This window comes from Meleagris gallopavo, chromosome 5, assembly GCF_905368555.1.
Source record: "Meleagris gallopavo chromosome 5, MGAL_WU_HG_1.1, whole genome shotgun sequence".
NCBI lineage: Eukaryota > Metazoa > Chordata > Aves > Galliformes > Phasianidae > Meleagris > Meleagris gallopavo.
In genome coordinates, this window is record NC_139408.1 from 17,789,037 (window position 1) to 17,798,420 (window position 9,384).

At 43.1% G+C, this 9,384-nt stretch overlaps 1 protein-coding gene across 4 annotated transcripts in view; it reads right to left on the bottom strand.

Annotated features, from left to right (window-relative positions):
- SHANK2 (SH3 and multiple ankyrin repeat domains 2) overlaps positions 1-3,159 on the bottom strand; it is a 344,905-nt gene extending 341,746 nt beyond the window's left edge. For 3 of the 4 annotated variants that reach the window (XM_085224521.1, XM_085224520.1, XM_085224518.1), the window contains exon 1: positions 3,065-3,141. The gene's annotated coding sequence lies outside the window, so the exon portion shown is untranslated. Of the gene's footprint in view, positions 1-3,064 lie in introns of all 4 variants that reach the window. The other variant, XM_085224519.1, reaches the window with a different exon arrangement.
- Positions 3,160-9,384: the final 6,225 nt, after the last annotated feature.

Genomic DNA, 9,384 nt, shown 5'->3' on the forward strand with positions numbered 1-9,384 from the left:
CAAGCAAAAACAATTGTGTAAACTGTTGGCAAAGCGCCTGTGTCACAGCCTCATCTATGGACTGCTCCATGCAGAGCCCAGCAGCCTGAACTGTCAGTGTCTGCACACAGCTCTGTGCTGTGGAAAGTGAAGTTCAGGGCCCACTTCTGACATCAGCTTCCCTCTGGTCTCCCAGAATTCCTCAAAATCAGCACGTAACCTTTCCACATATACAGGGTCTTCCCTTGAAATCTCTGGACTACATCAGACACTGCATACACAAATGATCACAAGGAAATCAGTGTAACATGATTGTAACTACACACCGTGCTAAAATTTTCATTTTAAAATATATTTTTCTTCTTCTGTATGCCTTCACAAACCTGTGAAGCATTTTATTGAAGATTTAAGAGAGAAACCGGTTATAAAAATCCCCATAACCATATTTTTAAATGATTTTTTTTCTCAGACTGAAGCGAAAAATGTAGAAAGTAAAGAGCAGAGTGTGGAAAGTATATTTTCAGATATCTTGGTTTGTGAATTCCAGGTGCTACTTCTCAGACAGGCAAGAAAATTAGATTCAAAAAAAACCTGATTCTTAGAATGACTGTTTATTTCTGAAGTTAATGACATGCAAATCACTATGCATGTATTTACATTCTTGATTAGAATGAGATTGTGAAGTTAGAAAATGGAGCAATGATGATCCTGTAGGTTACAGCAGAGGTTTTCCAGACAGACAAGAGTCAAGAATAACTTACGTGTAAAAAATAAAGGCTGGAAAAAAAATGAAAATGCTGAAGATAAGCAACTTGCCTCTAATGTCCTCATCAAAGAGTTCATACTATTTAGGGTGCCTACTTTTTTAATTAATGGAAAAGTAGTTTGATGGGAACACCTACGTCATGCTGGGGCTCTGCGGGGCTCCTCTAGAAACTTGCAGTTCTGTCACACAGCAAATGCTCATCAGGCTCCCTAATACAATAGTCTGACCTCCAAAGCAATGAAATTGAAGTCTGCTGATGAAACTTAAGAAAGAAACTTGATCAAGCCACTGGAGTCTCTTGCATAATTAATTTTTTCTTCCTCGGACAGTTCTTGACGGAGCTGTTGAAGGAGCACCGTGTCCCCATCCCAGACACCTGGCATGCACACACATTGCCCAAGGCACATCCTCAAGGGATGAAGCCACAGCCTTCCTCCACATGTGGCACAGCTGAGGAAGAAGAAAGAAAGAGGTAGAGAGGAAAAACGGAAGGCTGCAAGGGAACATGGGGGCTAGCTCTGAGTGGGGCAGCTAAGAAGTAACCCAGAGGTTGCAGCATCTGAGGAATTCCTGAGCTGAAGAAAGCTCCAGCTCAGCCTCAGCTGAGAAACAGAAAAATACAAACACAGGGAGAAGAAGAGTTGAAATGGGGGTCAGGGAGAGAAAAATCAACCCAAGGAATTTAAAGATTATCTATTCTGGACCAAACAGCAAGGGAAAGCATGAGTGCTATGGGATAAGAAAGGACAATCAAAAGAGCTAGTCAGAATCAATGCAAAGGACTGGCCAGGACTCTCAGCCATATCTTCATGGCTTTTAGTTCTAGTTTACAGCAGAAAAAGCAAAACATTGCTTCAAGCCTGGCCACCAAAATCATCTACTACTTTTTCCAACTTAGTTCTTCTAAACTTTCAGACTTAGGAGAAAATCATTGCAAATGCCTGGGTGGTGCCTACATTAACATGCAATTGCCCATGTAAGATCACATTGGCAATCAAATGTGGGATTCAAAAAAGTGCTGTCACTATTGAGCAAAGCTCTTTGAGGCCATTTTTCCTCCTCCTACAGCTTTGGGAGTGCTTTTCCTAACTGGGTTCTGGCTAACCTCCCCCGCCGCTGCAAGGAACTGAGCACCAGTGCCTCCTCTGCTCCCTTGTGGTTTGTGCTCTCATTTGATTTCTGAGAGTCTAACGGGAGTCCTTGTATTATTATTATAGTATAGAAGATACAGGCAAAGTTAATGTCCTACAGTATCCAGAAGTACAGCTGAAACTTCAGATCCTTCACGCTATGAAATCTATGCAGATTTCTCTTCAACACTTACTGCATTTCAAATGTGTTAAGGACCTGCTAACTTCCCTACCAAAGCCTGACGACTCCCACAGCGGTATCCAGCAACAAAGCTAGGAATTTACCAGCAGGCACTCTGCTTCATTAGCTGCAACTTTTAAACAGTACAAACAATTCCTATTTTAACCCATCTTGCCGTCTACTCCATCTGTGCCAGCGGCTGCAAGGGAGCTCCCAGTTTCCCACGGAGGGAGCTGGAGTACCTCTGACCACTGGAGCTGATGCAGGAGACAGTATGAGGGTTAAAAGGCATTTGAGTCTTGCTATTTCATAGCTTGATTATTTTAACGCACTACCGTGCGTTCAGTATAAGCAAAGACAAACCACGCAATTCCACAGCTAAGCCACAACCTTGAGCCGCAAATACCTTTAAACAAAGATAGCATTTGTTTTTGAGGGCTTTTATTTTTTCTTCCCGGCAGAGGCTCCCTCGAACAAGGCAGGTCGCTCTGAGCACAGTCGAATAGAGCCAAGAGCGCAGCAAAGGAGAGAAGGGTGAGGCACAAAGCAAAGGAAGTGAAAACTTGCAGGAGCAGAACGCGCTCTCGGGCGGGTTGAGTTGCCGGCGGGGAGGTTTGCGACTCCCGTGCTGAGGAGCGGGGCCTACGGACACAGGTGTGCGGAGCAGAGCAACTGCACCCCACGTCTTTCTCTGCCCGGCGGAGCCCTTAGGAAGCACCTCCACCTGCGGCTCCTCCGCCTCTCGTTGGCAGAGCGGCGGCAGCGCAGCTATCCTGAACTCGCAGCCCCTGCCCACCGCTTCCCTCTGCTTCTCAGCCCTCAGTCCCGGCACCCCCGGCCCCTCCATCCCAAGCCGCGACCTCCTCCCCCTTCGCCTCACCTGCAGCCCCCCACGACCCTCCTCCCGCACAAGAAATTCCTCAGCAAAAGTCGAGGTGCTCGCTTTCCCCCCGACACACACATCTGCTCGGGACCGGGCAGGTAACGCCCGCACCCCCCCGTGCCTACCTGTGGACGACGGGGCGGAAGGGCTCAGCGGCGGCTCTCCCCTCACGCCACGCTGCCGGCCGGGCTGGGCGGAGGCCGGGCCGCGGAGCCGCCCCCCCCCCCGCCGCCTGGCAGCGCCCGCCTCGCCTCCGGGCCCCCCCGCGCCGCGCGAAGTCGGCGCCCGCCGCCCGCCTGCTCGGGTCCCCGCACGGCGCGGTGCCGTGCCCCTGTCGCGCCGCTTTCCTCGAGGAACAGAAGGCGTCAGGCTCTGCCCGTGAAAGGATCCGGGCGTGGGGTGGGCGCAGCGCTCGGCTGGGGGATGCTTGAGCAGAGAGGGGTGCTGCAGGCATTGCTCTGCATCCCCACGCCGCTACCCACCTGCACGCGGCGCAGCTTCTTTCCCGCGCGCGATCCACCGCCCCACAGAGTGCCATGGCCCGGGGCGAGCCCGATAAGCTCCCGGAGACGGCGTCCTCTGCCGCGAGCCTGGAGCGACCCGGAGGCGCGAGAACAGTATGCTGAGCCCTTGTTAGGTGCAGCAAAGCCAGGGCCACTGCTTTGCGCAGTGCCCTTCTAATAACGTTTTGCTTCGGAGCGCTTCTGTCACCCCGTTCTGGATCTGTAACGCCACTCCGTGCAAACTAAGACAATCCAAGCAAGTGCATGGATCTGAGAGCACTTGATGGTGCCAACCTTCAGGCACAACACCGCACCACCACAAAGATGAGTCACCACGTTGCTTCTCTGTTAAACCATTCTGAAGAACGGGTGCTGCTCCAAAAGTAATGCCTCCTATTTTATGGTTCTGGCCCACAGCATCAGACGGAGGTGGTATGGCAGCAGAGGTTGAACCTTCCCACCAGTGTTCCGTTACATTTTGTTGCCGTGTGACAAATGGTAGCAGAGGGGCAGCCTGACGAAATGGCACCTGACATGGAAGTGAGCATGAAGCAAAGGTATGGCACTGAATTCCTCCATGGCACCCACTGACTCTCGCTGAATGTTTATGGAGACCAGCCAGTGGATGCGAGCACAGGGAGGTGTTGGGAGGTGCAATTCAGCCCTGACAGTGCAACATCTCCACTGGTGCAGATGGTCACAAGTGCAGCACACAGGCTTTTGTTCACTGCTGACCAAAACGCATAGCTAATAATGGTGACTATGTAAGAAGGTAACATTTAGTAGCTGCGAACGTGCTCTATTAAGTAACATTGTTGTACTCCTTGTAGCTGTTGTAGTCTACATGGAAATAAATAGGAGGCATTACTTCTAGCGTAACATATGTAAATAGAACAGAAAATATGCATAGAAACAGAAAATATATTTAAATATCTCTAGCAACTCAGTTTGGTACTTTCTGCCCTGCTTTCCCCAGCTGCAAAACTTTTCACCACAGTAGTTTGTTTTTTTTAAAAAAAAAAAAAGAAAAGAAACATCCTTGAAACTGGGAATTTTCTTCAATCCATGCAGAGCAGCTAAGTTAGCTCATAAATATTAACGAGCATTAAGATGTGTCGCAAAAATAATTTTCACGCAAAAAGTCTTCTGCAGTAAAAAAAGTAGGTGCAGTCCCTGGCAAAGTTCACAACACTGAATTCTCTCTGCTGGTTGCAGGTCCTCAGTGCCACATAGATTTCCTCTTCAGATGCGGCAGAGGCAACTGAGGATGCTGAGCTCCCAGAACATAAAACATCATTAGAGAAAATTAAAAGCAAACAAAAGCAACACAGAAGCCATCAAGCAAGCAAAAAAGAAGGTTGTTTAATTTGCATCGGAATTTTCTACCTCTTCTGAACCGGTCCACCCATCTCTGTATTTTTCTCTTTAAATTTTAAAGCATCTGAACATTTGTTCTGTCAGTCGAGAAAAAATGGACTGACTTAAACTCATCTTAGATCCCCAGGGGATATAACAGGAAAATAGGACAGCAGTGCTGAGAGGAAAAGCTCCATCTACTGCATCTTTTACAATTAAAACTTACCAGCAGTGACGTGGGGGAAAGAGGTGAGAACTGCTTTTATGCTGTAATTTAAAGTCCCATATTGTATCCAGCAACCAATACACAAAGAGTGCAAATGAAAATTACTTATGGCAGTGGCAGTAGCTGGCAGTTGCTCTGTCTGAAAAGCACCCTTCTGTAGCTCTATTCATACTGACGTGTAATTAAAGCATACCACGTCCAGAAATTTCAAGTGAAAAGCCTTGAAGTATGATCAAATTGAGCACCATGTATGTCTTTGTCATGTCTGAAGTGACAGAGGAATTTAAGGATGCTTCAGGTATTTTAATAAATACAGATGGATTTAACAGGAAACCATAAAAGTAAATCAATCCCCTTTATAATATATGCATTATAAACTTAACTGCAATGCCTAACATTTTGACTTGTTAAATCCCACCAAATCTTCATCTATCAACATGTGTTTCCAAATTTTTAGGCTGCTTCTATTAACAAAAAGAATTATAATGACCTTCAGGAACTTCAGCTGAGTAAGAAATAAGAAATCTGGGACAAAGCAGCAGCTCCAAACTTTAAACTCTTCCTTGAAAAACGTGGTGAATTGTGACAAGATATTAGGAAACTTTTTCTGTAACATTTTACCCTTCCAAAAACATATGAAAGAAAGCACAGTGAGGGCGAGTCCTTGGATTTAAGAGAAATGACACAACTTTGCAGTTTCTGGGAACTATCTCATGGGTATATTGGACTATTAATTTCATAAAATCATAAAACCATAGAATCACCAAGATTTGAAAAGACCTCCAAGCTCAGCTAGTCCAACCATCCACCTATCACCACTATTTCCCACTAAACCACATCCCTCAGTACAACACCTATACATTTCTTGAACACCTCCAGGGATGGTGACTCTACCACCTGTTATGGTGGTCAGTAACTTGTGGAAATCCAACAGTTTGCTGCAGCAGTCTGGGCTACTGAGCACAGAAGGCACCATCTGACCTCCATGGTTGGGCTTGGTTGGTGTGGACAACATCTGAGCTGCAGGGCAGGAGCTGCTGCCTGCAATTGCCCACGTTTTCCCATTGATGATATAAACATGCAGAACCACATTAGCAGGCAGAACTACGATGTGGCAGCCTGATATGGCTAGGTGGGATGAAACCCATATTTCCTGTTCACGGCAGAGGAAGTTTCAAGAACTTTCAAACTTCTCATTGTTGTAGTAATTATACTCCAAAATAAGTAAGGAGCTTCTGGTGTCAGTGCATGGGATGATTTCAAACAAGTTTGCTTATCATTACTGTTATAATATTTTTTAAAACCCTGCTATTAAACAGAACCAGCATGTAGATGAACAATAGAAATGAACATAGGACTGGAGCATTAACACAGCAGACTCCAAACTCAGATTTCTCATATGAGGAGGAAAAGGTGAAGCATTTCACTTTTTTTTTTTTAAATACATTTTCATCCACATTTCAATAAGCTTTCTAAAAACATAAAATTGTATAAATTTTCTAGGACTCTTATTTAGATTTTCTTGTACACTTACTCATTTACTAGAATCCATAAAATCACTTACATGGAAAAAAAAAAATCAGAATTCTGTAATATTTAGGTGAGTTTTGCTTACAGATATGCCCTCAAAGCCCTTGCTCTCCTATGTGTACAACCATACACCATTATCACCACTCTGTTGGTTGGGTTTTTTTTTTTTGTACCTCACTGTCATACTTCTTCAGTAACTATTTCCCCACTTGCGTTCTGAAGTATTTTATCAGTTGCCCTCACTAAGCCAGCTTATTATGCTTAAACCAACATAAAATTAAATTAATGCAGATCTTTTCCCTGCCACTATGAGTGTATTTCTCCAGCACTTCATTACATCCTAATAAAAGTCTTTGAAAGCACCAGGTAGACACAGATCTGAAAGAAACATAAAACACATGCATGTATCCTGATGGAAGATTATTGTGCCCTTTAAAATAATAAAAATAATAAAGTAATAAATACCTTGTGTTAATTTTTATTAGGTTCCTTGCACTTGAAGATAAATGGCCTTTTATATTAATGATAATAAGGAAATAGTTTACCTGTAATGGAATAGAAACAAATTACGGAGTCAGAGAAAGTATCTTTCCCAATTTTCTCTTCTTCCCTTTTACATGTAAAAGCTTTCATGTAGTAAGCATCAAATAAAAGGTTATCTAACTTTCCTCTAATTTTCCTGCTTGAAAGCTGGTTGTTTTTTTTTTTTTTTCTTTCTTTCATTTGATAAATCTGCAATCTGTAATATGCATATTCAGATTGTAATGGTTAATTCATTTCCTCCTCAGGTTACATGCGTAATGACACAGTTACACAATAATTCATTTTAAGAATTTTGCTGTGCTTGACCTGCTATGTACATTATATAAAAACCATGACCATCCAGATCACATTGGACATTACCACCTTAGTTACCCTGCTGGTGGTCGTATTTCTCCATGGCAGTAATTTACCAGAGACAACAAGGAATAGAGAGATAATGTCTTAGTGATGCGCCCTTTGTGATATGAGTACACTGGCCCTAGATATACACACACTTTTTTTTTTTAAAAAAAAAACACAGATTTCAGTTCCTAACCCATCATACTATGCTGCAACTTGCTTTACGTGCTCTGAAGCCCTCAGGCAATTTACCACACTTTTTGCTAAAGACAGGGGTAGGTAAAAGCAGATGACTTGAGAATATTCAGAGGTGTGTGGCAGTCACAAGAACTAGGGAAATGCAAGCATGACTTACATCATTCAGAAGATTATGCTGTTTGTATAGGTTTTATCACTATATCTACACACACATTATATATATGAAATATGTATGTAAACTGGTATAATTTAGAAAAGTTACAGTATTCCTCTCAGAGGAATTTAAAACTTAATTCTCATAAGAACTATGCCAACAATGAAGTATTTAACATAAGATATGTTAAAGACTAGTGGAATAGATATGTTAAAGACTAGTGGGGAAAAAAAAAAAAAAAAAAAAAGACTGCCTTTTTCCACTCCCAAAATTGAATAAGACAGGTTTAACAAACTTCCTTTATTCTACTCATACAATATAAAATTACCTTTGATAGGAGCATCTGCAAGCAGTGCCATGGGAACACCATCATGTATTTCACATCTCTTCCATGCCATTTGGGAAGGCAACACACATCATCTTACAATGATGTTCTGGCTACAAGATTTAACTGCTGTATGAGCATTTATTGAACACACCTGCAAGTATGTATACACATTACATACTGCCCAACACTGATTTCTTTTCAGAGAAGAGAAAAACTTCCTACAGAGCTAGCAGGAAAAACAACTTCAGCAAGCGATCAGTTTATCATAGTGGCTCTCACAGTCAAAACTTCTCCTCCAGGCTGAAGTGCAGAGTATCAAGGAAAGCAGTCCAACAGCTGCATAAGGTTATTCCTGTTTCCACATGTTAGTAAGTCTGGTTTTAAGAATTAACACAGAAGTCACCAAAGTTAATTGTGTTGGAATCCATAATTAATTCACCCTTACACCTGGCCTAATAGGAGGATATTTGAGGTTCACAGGTGTTTGAATTGCCACATCTGCTTTAAATCAGAGAGATCCTCATACAAGATGAGTTTAGGAAAAAAGCAGGCAAGGACTGCTTTCAGCATGTGGCCCAGAGTTCAGGCTGGTGTCATAGCTCTGCAGATCAGACCCACAACACAGGCTTAAAGGAATGCAAGTGCCATATTCCAGCTAATCTCAGCATATGTGGGAAACCCTAAGTCTATGCTTAAACTTAATTTTGGAACATGTGCTCAGTATTTTGCATGCACTGTGTGTTTTTCTGGGTAGGAATAGACAAATGCTTACCTCAGTACTCTGGTGAACACCAGATGAAGTCTTGTGATTTCATCTACATGTATTCCAGTTTGGAGATGCATTAATAGTCTCAAATCATTACAGCAGTTTCTAAAAATAAAAGAAAAAAACTCTAAAAAATTGCTATCTAGGTTGTAATGCTTTAGCCTGATTTCAAACAATTTCAAATGACAAGTGTTTCTATCCACTGTGCTCCTGTTCTCTTATCAAGCCACGGCTAATCAGTTAGCAGCTGCCCTGCTGCTAACTCAGGCAACAAACCACTCGTGACTTCAGCAGATGTTCTGCTTTTCATGCCGACAGGGATATTTACTAACAGTTTTTCTTGTTACAGTTTTCTGTCTCAAAACATACTCCTCAGAATCAGGACTATGCTACATTTAACCATTTAGAGCCAGAATACCCATTTGCTAAGTTTGGCACCTGCTCCGAAGCTACATGACAAGATTTTTGTCAGAGTTGAATATTTAAGCTAGGACCACACCCT